This window comes from Vicugna pacos, chromosome 6, assembly GCF_048564905.1.
Source record: "Vicugna pacos chromosome 6, VicPac4, whole genome shotgun sequence".
Taxonomy (NCBI): Eukaryota; Metazoa; Chordata; class Mammalia; order Artiodactyla; family Camelidae; genus Vicugna; species Vicugna pacos.
Genome location: NC_132992.1, coordinates 42,711,204 through 42,725,212, shown reverse-complemented (window position 1 = coordinate 42,725,212; position 14,009 = coordinate 42,711,204). Strand labels below are relative to the sequence as shown.

The 14,009-nt window shown below is 37.2% G+C and overlaps 1 long non-coding RNA gene across 1 annotated transcript in view; it reads right to left on the bottom strand.

The window, feature by feature from the left end:
* The window catches only part of LOC140696893 (uncharacterized), a 207,931-nt gene that overhangs the window by 41,919 nt on the left and 152,003 nt on the right, over window positions 1-14,009 (bottom strand). The window lies entirely within an intron of this gene.

Genomic DNA, 14,009 nt, shown 5'->3' with positions numbered 1-14,009 from the left:
TTCTAAGTGAAGTAACCCAGAAAGAGAAAGAAAAATAACATATGATATCACTTATATGTGGAATCTGAAAAAAGAAAAAGAGGACACTAATAAACTCATCAACAAAACAGAAACAGGCTCGCAGACTTAGTAAACAATCTTATGGTTACTGGGGGCAAGGGGGTGGGAAGTGATACATTTGGGAGTTTGAGATTTGCAAATTTTAGCCACTATATATAAAAATAGATTTAAAAAACAGGTTTCTTCTGTATAGCACAGGGAACTATATTCAATGTCTTGTAATAACCTTTAATGAAAAAAGAATATGAAAACGAATGCATGTGTGTATATGTGTGACTGGGACATTGTGCTGTACACCAGAAATTAACACATTGTAACTGACTATATACTTCAATTTTAAAAAATAAAATAAAAATTTTAAACCCTATGGGTAAAAACTGTGACAACATTTCCCATCCCACTATGCCCCACATCCTGAAGGAAGGGGAGATTCCTTGATTACGGCCTGATTCTGAACTCTGGGAAGAGCTCCCTTATCCATTTTTCTCCATCCCTTGCCTAAATGAAACTTCAGCCAAGTCCATTCTAATAACTTCAGCAGGTAAGTCTGAACCCATCAGCATATCAATGCTGGGAAGTGAATAGTACATTCTTAATTGGTACCAACTCATCTGAAATAAGACTTTCAAAGGGGAAGGAAACCTTTACTCTGTCTTCAAAAGAAGGAATACATTTGGTTTTAAAAACCTTTCCACAATTTTGGGCCTGTAGTTTTACATCAGCACTGAAAGAATTTAATTTTGAAAACAAACATTTATGTGATCATCTCAAAATCCAAGACATAAATACTTCTGCTTGAAAATGATTTTATAGTAAAATGTTCTCCAATGCTTTGGCTCAGCTTCATGGAGAGTATTCATATCTTTTATTCTTTTCTAAATATATGCAACTATCCCAAAGATGAGCTTAAAATAAAATTCATGGATTATCCATTTATTTTCATTTATTGTTCCTCATTCATCTTAATGGGAATTTTGAATAAATGTTTTGTATTCTGTAAATCATTTTTCTTGTATTTCACATCTTTGGTACTATTTATTATGTGTCACATCATATTAGGACTAAACACTAGTGAATGACAGACTTGGCTTCACAAAATATATTCCAAATGCAAAAGCAAAGCAGTGTGTAGTAGTTATGGAAATGGTACTTTTTATATTGTTTACTTTTACTGTTCCTATGCAAAACTAATGATGTAAGTTCTTCATTTCCCATATCTGTACCGTCTGGTCTTTTCTTGCTACAATCTGGCAAAGTCACATATACTCAAGATAAAAGGGGAAACCAGAAGAGGCAGGCTCTGTGAACTTTGGACTCTCCTGTACACCGACCAATTGCTTTGCTGTGCAGGAGGGGATGTTGGTTTGTCTGCTCAAACTCCCTTAGCTCAGGAGCTTGGAAATGTTGAGGAAGGGCATTGAGAAAGAAGGGAAAGGAGAAAAGCCAATGACATTTTTGCAACTGGCTGAAGTTTCCCTGGATATATATTAAAAATCATGAACAAGCTGCTTCTAAACATCCATCAGCTAACCAAGCTCCTAACAATTATCTGAATCAACTTACCAATTAACCCAACAGTGAAAATGGAGCTGTTTATGTTAATGGAAAATAAAACTAAATTCAACTATCTATATACAATTTTGTAGAAAAAATATTATGGCCTGAGAAAAGTATGCCTATAACCAAGGTTTAGCTCCATGGAAGAAATAGTGTGATTTTTATCACATATCAATATAGAAAAAAGTTACACCCTGAATAAGATAATAGTAATATCTTACACATGCACAGCACTTAATATATTTTTGAGTATTTTCACACATCATGAAGATAATCTTGTGAGGTCAGAAAGAAGACTCCCATGACACGCATCCTAGAATATGGAAATCTAAGAGGCTAAGCAGTGCACCCAGTCAGAGGGCAGCAAGTGGTTCCTGAGTTCTGTGCTCTTTCCCCACACCTGCTCCTGTCAACCTCACTCTTCTACTGTAAACGGCAGCCTCTATTTCTAAAAAATCCTATGATAAATGTGTGGAAATAAGTTAATTTCCACTTCCCAAACTCTGTGGTGGTACTGACATTCATTCTCTGTTTTAGATAGACTTGGATGTTTTCAAAATCGAGTATGTTCAAAATTATCATTTATGGTTCTGGTGTTTTTGAAAATCAACATATGTAGACCCTTTTCAGAAATTGAAATGCTATCTCATTCTCCAGCCTATATACTTGATACAGGTGTGGTGTCAGACCAGCCATCTAACTCCTTTAAGCCTCGGTTTTCTCACCTGCAAACTCAAGGTAATGCTAACGCCTCTTACAGGACTGCCACGGGGCTTAAATGCAACACTGATCATTAGGCACTCAGCCCAGTGCTTGGTAGCAAATGGTACAACCAGGATTTGACCTGAGTTTTTCTTGCTCTAAACCACATGCTTAATCTCCACACTATAGCAAGTTTGCTGTGATATATCAAGAAATAAAAATAGAAAAGTAAACTGGAGTCAGATTGGGGGGAATATAGCATATTAAGGTAAGATACTTGTGCTTTCGACTGTAGGCAGTTGGAGCCATTGCAGATTTTTAAGCAGAAATGAAAATGTTAAAGTAAGAAATCTTAAAAAATCATTTTGGAGACATGTATGGATCAGATGGATTGAAGTGATAGGGTAAGAAATTTGACAAATTAGAAAGATACTTTCACCTTTCTCAATTACTGATAATACAATCAATTTGATAATTATGAATAGAAATTTTTCATAGCATAACAATATTTTCCTAATTTTGTGAGAAGTCAAATTAATTCATAATCTCCTTTAATTATCAAGTCTTACCTACAGTAATTGGCCTATGAGTACTTTCTGTACACAAGAAAGCTAAGGAGAGAATGAACAATGCAACCAAAGAGATATTTCACAAAAAGAAAAATCAAACACAGCTTTGGAGATGGCCATGATTTAAGAAAACAATTTCCATGCGGAATGTAAAAATATAATATAAAACTGAACATTGATATCTACAGATCACTTCTGTTTTAATAACATTTTAAAAATAGGTTTATAACAGAGTTGAAAGATTTAGCTCTCTTTAATCTAGAAGTGTTCACCACTTAAGTATAAAGGTCATTTTTCAATATTTAGAATGTTTAAAACTATTAAAATGAAGGTACTTTTAGTATCTGCTGATTAAATAAAATAAGTAAATATAAAAAGTTACTATGAATCTGTTAATGCTTTTAAGTAAACTATATTATTTACAATAGCATCAACATCTATCTTTTAAACAAGATATGACTACTAGAAAATAGAAATAGAAGTGTGAAGGGAGCTGCTATCAGGCGCCAGAACAAGGCGGCCACGGCAGAGATCAACAGTGGCCTCCCTCTGCGGTTGTGGTTCCCACGTGCACCATCTTGCCCTCTTCCTTTTATCTGCACGTTGGGATGTATGAGGTCTAAAGGGCCACTTGGTAAAGGGAAAGAACTTAAAAGTTTACAAACAACTCTCACATATATGAATTGTCTTATTAGACTACAAATAATTCAAAGCCTATAAGTAAAGCTAATTCAACTTTGTTACCCCAGCTCCCAATGTGGGGCCTAATAAGTTGTTCAGCAAAAGTGTGTTGACTGAAAAATGACCGATCTCATTGAGCAACAGATCCAGGATGATCCTTATATGTCAAGGTGTGGCTTGGAACATGCCAAAGGATAAATACCAACTATTATTCAATAAAACATCCCTAACTACCAAATGAATAAAGACAGACAAACAGACAGACAGACAGACATAGTAGTGAATATATGTGAAGGCATGTCACTTAATCAATCTACATACATGCCCAGTATTTTTATAAATTCAAGGATACTTTGTGATAAACTCAAAATCACTCAGGAGATTGAAAATCTCCAAGTTTTCTTACAAAATAATACTATCTTCAAAAAATATCAAGTACCTCTCATTGCAGAACTGTGAAAAGAATAAAAAACCAAAATTCTCCTTTCAATACAAAGAAACTGTTAATACCAGTAAGTGATAGGGTTCTCGTAGTTCTTTCCAAGTATCTCCTGCTCTCATCCCACCTTCTCGCAATATTTGTTCTAGGGACTAATTTAAAATCTGACGGTTATCCACTTTATTTATTCTCTTAACATTTACTGTCAGCTTAATATGTGCCAAGTAGAAATAATGGCCTAACCAGCCCTAGTCCTCGCCTTGATAATATGCTAAAAAAAAAGACAGACAATACTCCAAGTCTAATACAAATACGTGTTTCTGATAGTGTGTGAGAGAAAAGTACAAGCTGCTAGGAGTGTGGAAGGCAGGGAACTTGACAGAATTTCAGATTGGGAATTGGTCAGAGAAAAACTCCCCAAGTAAGAGACTTCTGAGTTAACATTTGAAGGATAAGTAGATGGGACTCGTAAAGATAAAATAAAATATAGTGCTAGTGTGGGAAAAAGCATTATATCATTGAAAAATTAAAAGAAGGTCAGTATGCCTGGAATTAGTAGTAGGATGGGCTCATAGACAAGAACCAGTTCATACAGGATTCCGTAAGGCACATCAGGGTATATGGTCTTTATCTTAAAAGCAATGGGAATCCCTTGTGGATCTTTTATTTACCAGCTGTGGGATCAAGACAATTCATTTATCCTTTCTGTGCCTTAGTTTCCTCTTTTATTAAGTACAAATAGTAATAGTAACTCCCTTGCATGGATGTGGTGATGAGTAAGAAAGACTGGATGGGTCTAGCTAGCCTTTGGCACAGTGCCAGACACATTCAACATCATTTATTGTTGGCTATTTTTATAATGATGTTTTGGTTTTCCCCCACTCTTTTTGCTTTTGAGCTAGTTTTGTATAGAACTTTCCAATGAGATCTACATCAATGAGATTTTTTCCTTCCATTTCACTAACACCCTGTTGCGTACTCAGGGACCTATCTTCATGCTACTTGGTTCACAAAAGTCCAAGAACCTTATGTATATGGGCAGCGAGGAAGGAAGAGAAAAAGAGTAATGAAGCCGTTTAAGCTTTACAGGAGCCAATCAAAGCCTTGAAACACAGATGGGGGTCAAGCCCAGTCAATAGGGGACTTCCTGCTGACCGTGGAGAGAAAACCCTCATCCTATCTCAATAGGACCAACAATAAACATAGCTCTTGGCGATGGTGAGGTGAAGTTCTCCAACAGACAGAGGCTGGGCTGCCTCTGGACACAGACTCCTGCTCTTCACATGGTATTTTCATGCCTAGTTCCCTTCTCTCCAGCCCACCAATCCTTCTCTCTCATTTTATCCCCTCTCTCATCCCTCATCCTTCCCCCAGACAAGCAGTCCTTTCACAAGTATCAGTAGGTATGTACGTCAGAATGCTTAATGCTGGTCACTGGAACAACAAGTGCAAAAACCTCAGTGGCTTAACACAGTCAAGGCTTATTTCTCATTCATAGCACAGCTCATTCTGGGTCATGTGGCTCTCTTGGCCAACTACTCTTCAAGGTTGGGGATCCAGGCTGTTTCATCTTCTGGCTACACAATTTGGATCATGTGACCTCTGAGGCCACCAAAGAATTGGAAGAGAAGACTAGTGGTTGATGCCGGATGCTTTTAAAGATCAAGTCTGGAAAGAGTGTACATCATATTGACTAATATTCCATTTCCCAAAATTCAGCCCTATGATCCCAAATCTATCTGCAAAGGAGGCTAGAACATGTAACCCTTCTATGTGGTGGGGAAAAAAAGGCAATATAAAGAGCACAAAATCATCTCTGCCTGCGGGTGAAGGAGTCTTACTCTTTCTCATGATGTTTCGTATGTGCCATGAGTCCCTTTATTTCCAGCAAAGCAGACTGGTGGAATCACTAAACATTCGGACCTTCAGCTTATTCTTACCAGTCTTGGCTAATGTAAAAAGTTTTATCTTCATTTTTAAAGTGGGAAAATGAAGATACAAGGAGCAACATGGGGTCAGTGGCAGACACATCTGAGGAATCTCAAGACCCAAGAAGAAAATGAACCCAAGGCTTCCCCAAGAATGGCTGTTATCATTCTTAAAGACTTTATTATATTTGATCTTGATGTTAACTTGCTATTTGAATTTAATTCATCTACTTTTTATGCACCAACTCTGTCTAAAACCTCTATCATCAACCACAGTTATACAAAGATGAAACATACATAAGCCCTGCTCTCAAAGAATTTGTAATCTAATGGAAGGAACAACATTTAAACAACTAAATATAAGGAATTCTGAATATTCTTCAGGGAATCTGGTAAAGGTTCAATGACGAGGAAATATTTTGAAACAAGAGTATATATATATATTTTTAAAAAACCCACCTATCTCTAATTGATATCTAAGATGGAAAGTTCCATTCCATATGACAAAGAGACACAGGAGAAATCCTACAGACCCATTAGACAAGCACAGAAGGAATCTGAGGTCCCAGGGATAAATGCCAGCTGAGAATTAGTTTGTGAATCTCAGGTTTTCTTCCTTGAAGAAAAGGGAGCTTGATCATTGCCAACTCATTGCCAAGATTGCAAATTTTATTGTAACTTAAATCCTGCTTAAATAAAGTTAGCTTTGAGTTCCAAGACCCATGGACTCATACAATTGGAACCAAAGAAACTAAAATGCAAATGTAGATGGGTTCTTGTTCTGCAAAGTGTTATCTGTGGTCCAGAAGGATCAGTAGCACCCGAGGAGCCTGTCAGAAATGCATAATCTTGGGCCTTGCCCAAGACTTACTGAATTAGAATTGCATTTTAACAAGCTCCCAGGTGATTTGTATGCATATTAAACTTAGAGAAACACGGATATAAAAAAATTCATGTCTCTATGTAAATTTGGGATAATACTTCCAAGAATCTACAGAGATTTATAATTCCCATTTATACTTTGTTTCAATATAGCATTTTGCTTTTGGTGCTTGCTATCTATTATGAAACAGATGAGAATTCCCTACACAAATAAGCAATATGACTCATTAAAGTTGTCTAAAAACAGATGGCAAAATATTTTAATCCAAACAAACGGGTTCAAACAAGCAAGAAGAAAAACATTAACGGAAATGGGGGACAGCACTTCTAGGTAGACAGAGAGGTTTGTGATCCCAAATACTGTGTGTATGTCAAAAAATTTTACTTTTTTCTTTTTGATGGTCTTCTTCCATTAACAAAGGCACAGAATTTCTCACAAACGCACAAATTAATAAACCTTAAGTGCTCAAAGTTTCATAGGAATTTGTGGGTGATGACTGAAACAGACCAAAGTTGACTTTTAAAAATTAATGTCTTGAAACAGCTCTCCCTACTGTAGTCAAGTCAGACAGGGGGATGAAAAGGAGAAGGGAAGAGAAAGTTTTCCAAGGGTTCTACTGCTGAGAGAGGAGAGCGAAAGGACTAGGAATGTCCAAAAGTGTTGGAGGCCACTGGCCATCAATTTCCAGTCCCTTTCACCAGAACTCAAAACAGCATATTCTCAATCAGTAGAGCAGATCTTTCTATGGAGGCTTATTACAATTTGCTTCCACCGCCCCATTACCCACTGAGCTACTCTGGCTAATGCGACACATTTGTTTTTTAATTAGAGCAATTTATTTTGTAGAATGAGCAATACCTTTCTGAAGATGCCATGCCTGCTGTTTCTGAGCCTCTTCGCCTTGAGGACCCTTCTGCACCAGTGAGCCTAAAGCTAGTCTTGCTTAGCACAGAAGCAGAGTGCTGCCTTTCAATACTACAGACTACTTCAAAATCCTGTTTTCATTTCCCAGGAAGAGTTTTTTTAAATGCACTACACTCCAGAGGCTGCATCTTGCCTGAGCCCAGCACCACGGCACACCTGAACAAGTTCCGGGAGGGACTCACTTTCCTCTTTTTGCTGAAAGATAAAGGCGGGTCAAGGGCTGGACCCCAGATGCTCTCTCGGAGCCACATTTGGTACATCATGCCTGGTTCTTTCCCAAGTCCATGCCCTTGTTCAGCAGTAACTGCAGGAAAAGGCTAAACCCACCCCGATTTTCAGAACCAATGAGAGCAGAGCCAGGGGATAACTTGCTCTGAGACAACTTCTGAAAGAAACCCCCAAATTTCACCCCCTTTCCCCACCCCCTGCACCTCTGCCCTAGGAAGAAAGCCTTAACGTTTCTGCCTCAGAGAACTGGCTCTGCAAGGGATAAAGCACACACTGTTAAATAGCAGAACAGGGAAACAGAACACTTCCATTCTGAAGCGTCTGCAGTGCTTTCTTACCTGCCTTTTCAATTACTCATAGAGATGTTTTAATTCAACATCTGGTGGCAGGCAATCCTGAAAGAAGAAAGTGGTAAGTAGACAGTTCTACATTTTTAAACTGAGGAAGTGGTGACTTCAGATTCCCAAGGCTCTTAATGCTTGCTCTGTAGCATTTTATTTTAGATTCATGCTTCTCTATTACTTCGGGGAGAGAGAAACTTACCCAGTAGGCAAGGGCTAATCAATTTTCACAAAACGATTTTTTTTTTTTACAGGTTTCAGTAAATAGAAAGTTTCTTTAGTAAATAGAAAGCTTGTTTGGATTTACAAAGTTATTTAGTATAAAGGAGGCAAAGAGTATAATCTCCCATCAATAGCAACATCTAAATGAAATCGAATCTAACAAAGATTATAAAGAGGTATTTTTTCTTCTTTCAGGTATTTGACTAGTAAACAACTCTTAAGCACCTATTATGCCAGCATTAAACTCAAGGGAAACCAAATCTAGTAAGATATGCTTCCTGCCTTTGACGTTCCCACAGGGCCATGCAGACGCCCAGCATTGCAGCCCACTGGGTGTGAGTTCTCAGAGTGGAACTTTTGTTCGCCATCTCACCTGGGCTGTGTCTGCTCCTGGTGGTTTTGAGGGAGCAACGAAACACAACTACCCCCTTCCCTGCACACTGTTCTTCAGCCCTCAGGCCTTCCTATCAAAACTACAAGTAATCAGTTGGGACACTAGGAAAATGCCCAAAAGTCCTTTGGGAGAGGAAACTAGTAACAGTAGTAGTGCCTGTTCTCTTCACCTCTGACCCAAGCTGTCTACCATATGTTTATTTTATTAGGAAGTTTACAAAGGAGATAAGATAATAAAACTCCCAGATGCATCCATTGGCGTCTATTATAACAAATCTGAGGGTGGGTATTAGAACTAAGCACATAACTGGAAAGTTAGAAAGTTAGATTATCAGTTTGGGCTTTTCTTTCTTTCTTTCTTTTACTCATTACAGTGCACCCTGTACTATTATGTACAATTGAGAACCCACTTGGAAGACCATAGGACACTCAAAGAACTGTTCTTAAAGTCGGGAAATCAACAGTGTGCAAAATGGTAAAACCAGACACCCAAAATATCTTATTTATTTTACTAAATAATGATCTTTAAGCTTTAAAATGAATTTGTAATATTTGCTGAACATGCATCATGTGCCGAACATTGGGTTCAGAACTCATCATACATCTTAGTCTCCACAAGAACCCTCTGAGGTAGGTACTATTATTATCTCCATTTTCCAAATGAGAAAACCCAGGAATAGAAAGGTTAACTAACTCACCCAAGTACACAGCTAGAGATTGGTGGAGTTAGGATTTTTTTTAGCCCAACCACTAAGTTACTGCCTTATCATGAAAGAATATTTCCAAAAAGAAAGACTATTTCTATGAAACCCCAAAAAATTCGAGATTGGAAATCACCAGCAGAAAAGACTGTGACTGCTGCTTTCACAGACTATCTGAGCAAACGAGAAAAGCAGAAAACCATCCCTCACATTTACTGAGCATTTACCACACTTTAGGCACTCTGGCAAGCACTTCACATGTATTATCTCATTTAATCCCCACAACACTATTTGGAAGGTACTATTATTACTGTGATATCCATTTAACCAGTGAAGAAGCGGAGGTTTATAAGAAGATCACATTGTGACTCAAGATCACAGGATAGATTTGAGCTCAACTCTGATGGGGTCCAGAGATGGTGATTTCACCACTTTGCTGAATTATACTTTGGAATTAATATTTTCACCCAAAGTATGCATGAGTAGGATGGGGGCTGAGCTTCAGAGTATCTCAAACATTTACGGGTTACAGTTTAAAGTAGTTACCTTTTTTATTTTAAAATTACTGATACTTCTGTGATGACTGGGCAGATTTTTCATGAGAGGATTAATAAACTAAGAACTAAAAAAAATACTTACAAACAATATAACCCATCCATTTCTCTTTCACTTAACATTCAAATGACCAGATTATTGCCTTTGGAGAAAGGTCCTGTATCTAATAAATATTTAAAGACACATCTTTAAAACAAGGAACTTGCCTAACCTAAAGCTCCAACTCTAACAAGAGCTCACCACCAATTTGTAGTTCTAACTTGCATGTCTGTTTAACCCATGGTTCAGGGGCACTGGATTACATCAGAAGCAGATAGGAACTTAAGGTACAAAGCCAAGCAGTCTAAAAAGAATGTTATATTTTTGCCAGTGTCCTTTATGTGAGTTTAATCAAGGCAACACAATCCTTATTTTTTAAATAATAATATATAAAGATGATAAAATTCTCACGGAAGCATCAAAACATTGAGTGGGTAGAACAGACTCTTATTTCCCTTGAGTGGCTAGAACAGTCTCTCAAATGAGTATCTGAACACCTATTTAGATCATTCAAATGCCATACACGTCAAAACACTTCCACTTAACACTTCCTTTGAAGTCACGACAATCAGTTTTTTATTAGTGTCATTATTTAGCATTTCTATAGCACTTCACTTTTGACAGGTGCTTTATAATTATGTCTACTCTTAGTTAACTCCTACTCATTCATTAGCATGCAGTACCTTTCCCAATAAAATGCGTATAAATTCCTCAACCAAACTGAATCTAACCACAACCAAGAGGTTCTTATATCAGAATTTCAAAAAGACATGTATCCACAGTCAAATAAGGGAGATGGATAAATGACAGAAAGAAATGGACAGACAGACAGATAGATTGATAGATACAGTGACATATAAGAAACTAACTCCAAGAACCAGTAAAATCTTTTATTCTTGTCTTGGTTCAACTGCAGTTTGGGATTATCAGTCACATCCCTATGTTGCTAAAGATAGCATGAATAAAAGAGAGACTGGTGGTCACATATGAACTAAAATTGTTGAAAGAGTAAGTGAATATGGCAGAGACTGCTAGTTATTGGCCAGTATCCATTCTCTCTTTCTTCCTGCAAGTAAGAGAATCTTCTGCCACCCACCTAGACAGTGCACTTCCTAGCCTTCTTTAGAGCTCGAAGTAACAACATAGCTAAATCCAAGCCAATGGGACGTGAGAAGAAGTAACGTGTGCAGCTTGAGTAACCGCCTTAGTTATAAAGCAGCTTGTCATGGCCTGCCTCTGCCCCTTTCCCCCAGCTGAGAAGTGGCACTAATTGAGGAACTTATCCTGGATGCCTAACATGGAAGCCACGTACTCAGGGCAGAGCTGACTCAGCATCCCAGATCCTCAAACGACCTCCTGGGGCAGGGCCAGCTGCATTGCTGGGTCTCTTTGTTACAGCAACTTATCCTGTATCATAACTAATAAAGTAAATGTATAAGGAGAAAAAAAGTAGAGAGACTGAGATTGGCTTGACAAGCTCTTGATAATAAGAATTTAGGCAATGATTAAGGAGAATTTTAAAGGGAGGTAGATGAAAAGATGACAGAAATGATTCAAGACTGAAGTAAGAACAAATTACTAAATCCACAGAGAAAGTTCTGTAAAACTATGTTTTTATTTTTTTTATTGATGTATAATTGGCATGTAACCTTATATGAGTTTCTGGTGTCCAATATAATTATTTGATGTTTGTATATATTGCAAAATGGTCACCACAATGAGTCTAGTTAACATCTGACACCATACTTAGTTACAAACTGTTTTTCTTGTCATGAGAACTTTTCAGATCAACTTTCTTAGTAACTACCAAATGTGCGATTATGTAACACAGTATAACACAGTATTATTAACTATAGTCACTATGCTGTACATTACATTCCCGTGACTTATTTTATAACTAGAAGTTTGTACCTTTTGACCCCGTTCACTCATTTCTCCCACCACTCATCCCCTGCCTCTGATAACTACCAATCTCTTCTCTGAATCTATTAGCTTGGATTTTATTTTAGATTCCAGATATAAGTAAGATCAAATGGTATTTGTCCTTTTCTGTCTGACTTGTTTCACTTAGCATAATATCCTCAGTGTTCATCCATATTGTTGCAAAAAAAGATTTCATAAGATTTCATTCCTTTTTATGACTGAATAATATTCTATTGTATACAGTACCACATTTCCACATTTTCTTTATCTGTTCATCCATCAAGGGATCCTTAGGTTGTTTTCATATCTTGGCTATTATAAGTAATGCTTACATGAATAAGACATGAATATATCTCATTTTTTTATCCTCTTTCTTCTTTGTTCCTTAACTTTAATATGTAGACTGCCTATGTATTAGAGCACTTTTATCTTGGATTTAATCTAAGGATTAAAAACAAATGCCTACTATAGGAAATATTGCTATTATACTTACCCCAATGATCCTCAAGTTCTGCCATTTGCTGGTTCTGAGAAACGTAACCATATTTTTAATTCTTAGGTCTATTGTAGAATATGTGACGATTAGGCCTACAGACTCTTCTTTAGATGTTGAATTAACAAACATTTATTCAGCATCTCATCTATGTCCAGCCCTGTGTTAATTATTTCACAGTATTACCCATTTAAAGTAGACATCATCATCTCCATTTAAAAGATGAGGAAACTAAGACACAGATAAGGGATCTGCCCAAGATTACACGGCTGGTAAATAATAGAGCCTGGACTTGAATCTAGGCTTCCTGACTTACCACATAGTCTTCCCTCTGAGAGCTCTACTCTATTGCTTCATCAATTCCTCATGTATTTTCACATTTCAAACTCTGAACCCCCCAAAGTAGGGGAAACCTACCAACATAATAACTGCCAAGTATTGATGGATAGGGAAGTGAAAAGGTAATGCTAGCCAGAGCATAGGAATCAGGAAGGACCATGGGTAAACATACCAGAGCAATTCTTCCCTGAATAAAAACTAGGAAGCTTTCCAAGATGAAAATGAGCAATTGGACACCACTATTAACATATTTTTATTCACTTTTGAAAGTTACCATCTAATTCAACATAATTTTTCACCATCAGTCTAATTAGAATCTGTTTGGATTCAAAGGTGATGATGAGAACAAATATATCAAGGTCAGGAATCATCCAGCTGTATAACACTGTATAAGACTCTAGGTGGCTGAATTAATTGTACATCTTCTTCCCATAAAACTTTATACTTACTTAATAAGATATCCCATGTGCTCAGTTGTAGACACTGATTAGGAGAGGTCCAGGAGTAGGAAAAAGCAGTGCTTTGAATCTCCACTTTGATGTTGTTTTGTTTGTTCTTTATTTGTTATTTAATTGGCTCTAATTAAAACTAAAGAGAGAAGATGAAATGAGTTATCTATGCAATTTTTGGCCTTCATAATGGGAGCATAACTAGGAATCTTGGGTGCCAAGTAAATATCAACTTGGTTTCACATCTCTGAAATTAAGTTTCCCCCTCTCCAGAGAAATTTGGTGTGAGATCAAAGGCAAGTCTTTTTAAGAGGAAATTAGGGTTGGGGATGGAAATGTTAAAATTCATGATTCCAAGAAGTGTTGTGACATGGTCGATGGCAATGACTCTCACCCTCTCCCAACGAGAAGCATGATTCTAATCAAGAAGTAACCTCATCCTTTTTACCCACTGACACACTGTGGACAACCTTGCCTTTCACAAAAGAGGGCTTTCAGAGTTTTAAATAAACACACAAGAGTTCCAAAGAGTGAGTTAAGAAATGCTGTATTACAGGCCTCCTTCCAACTGTGTACTAAATAA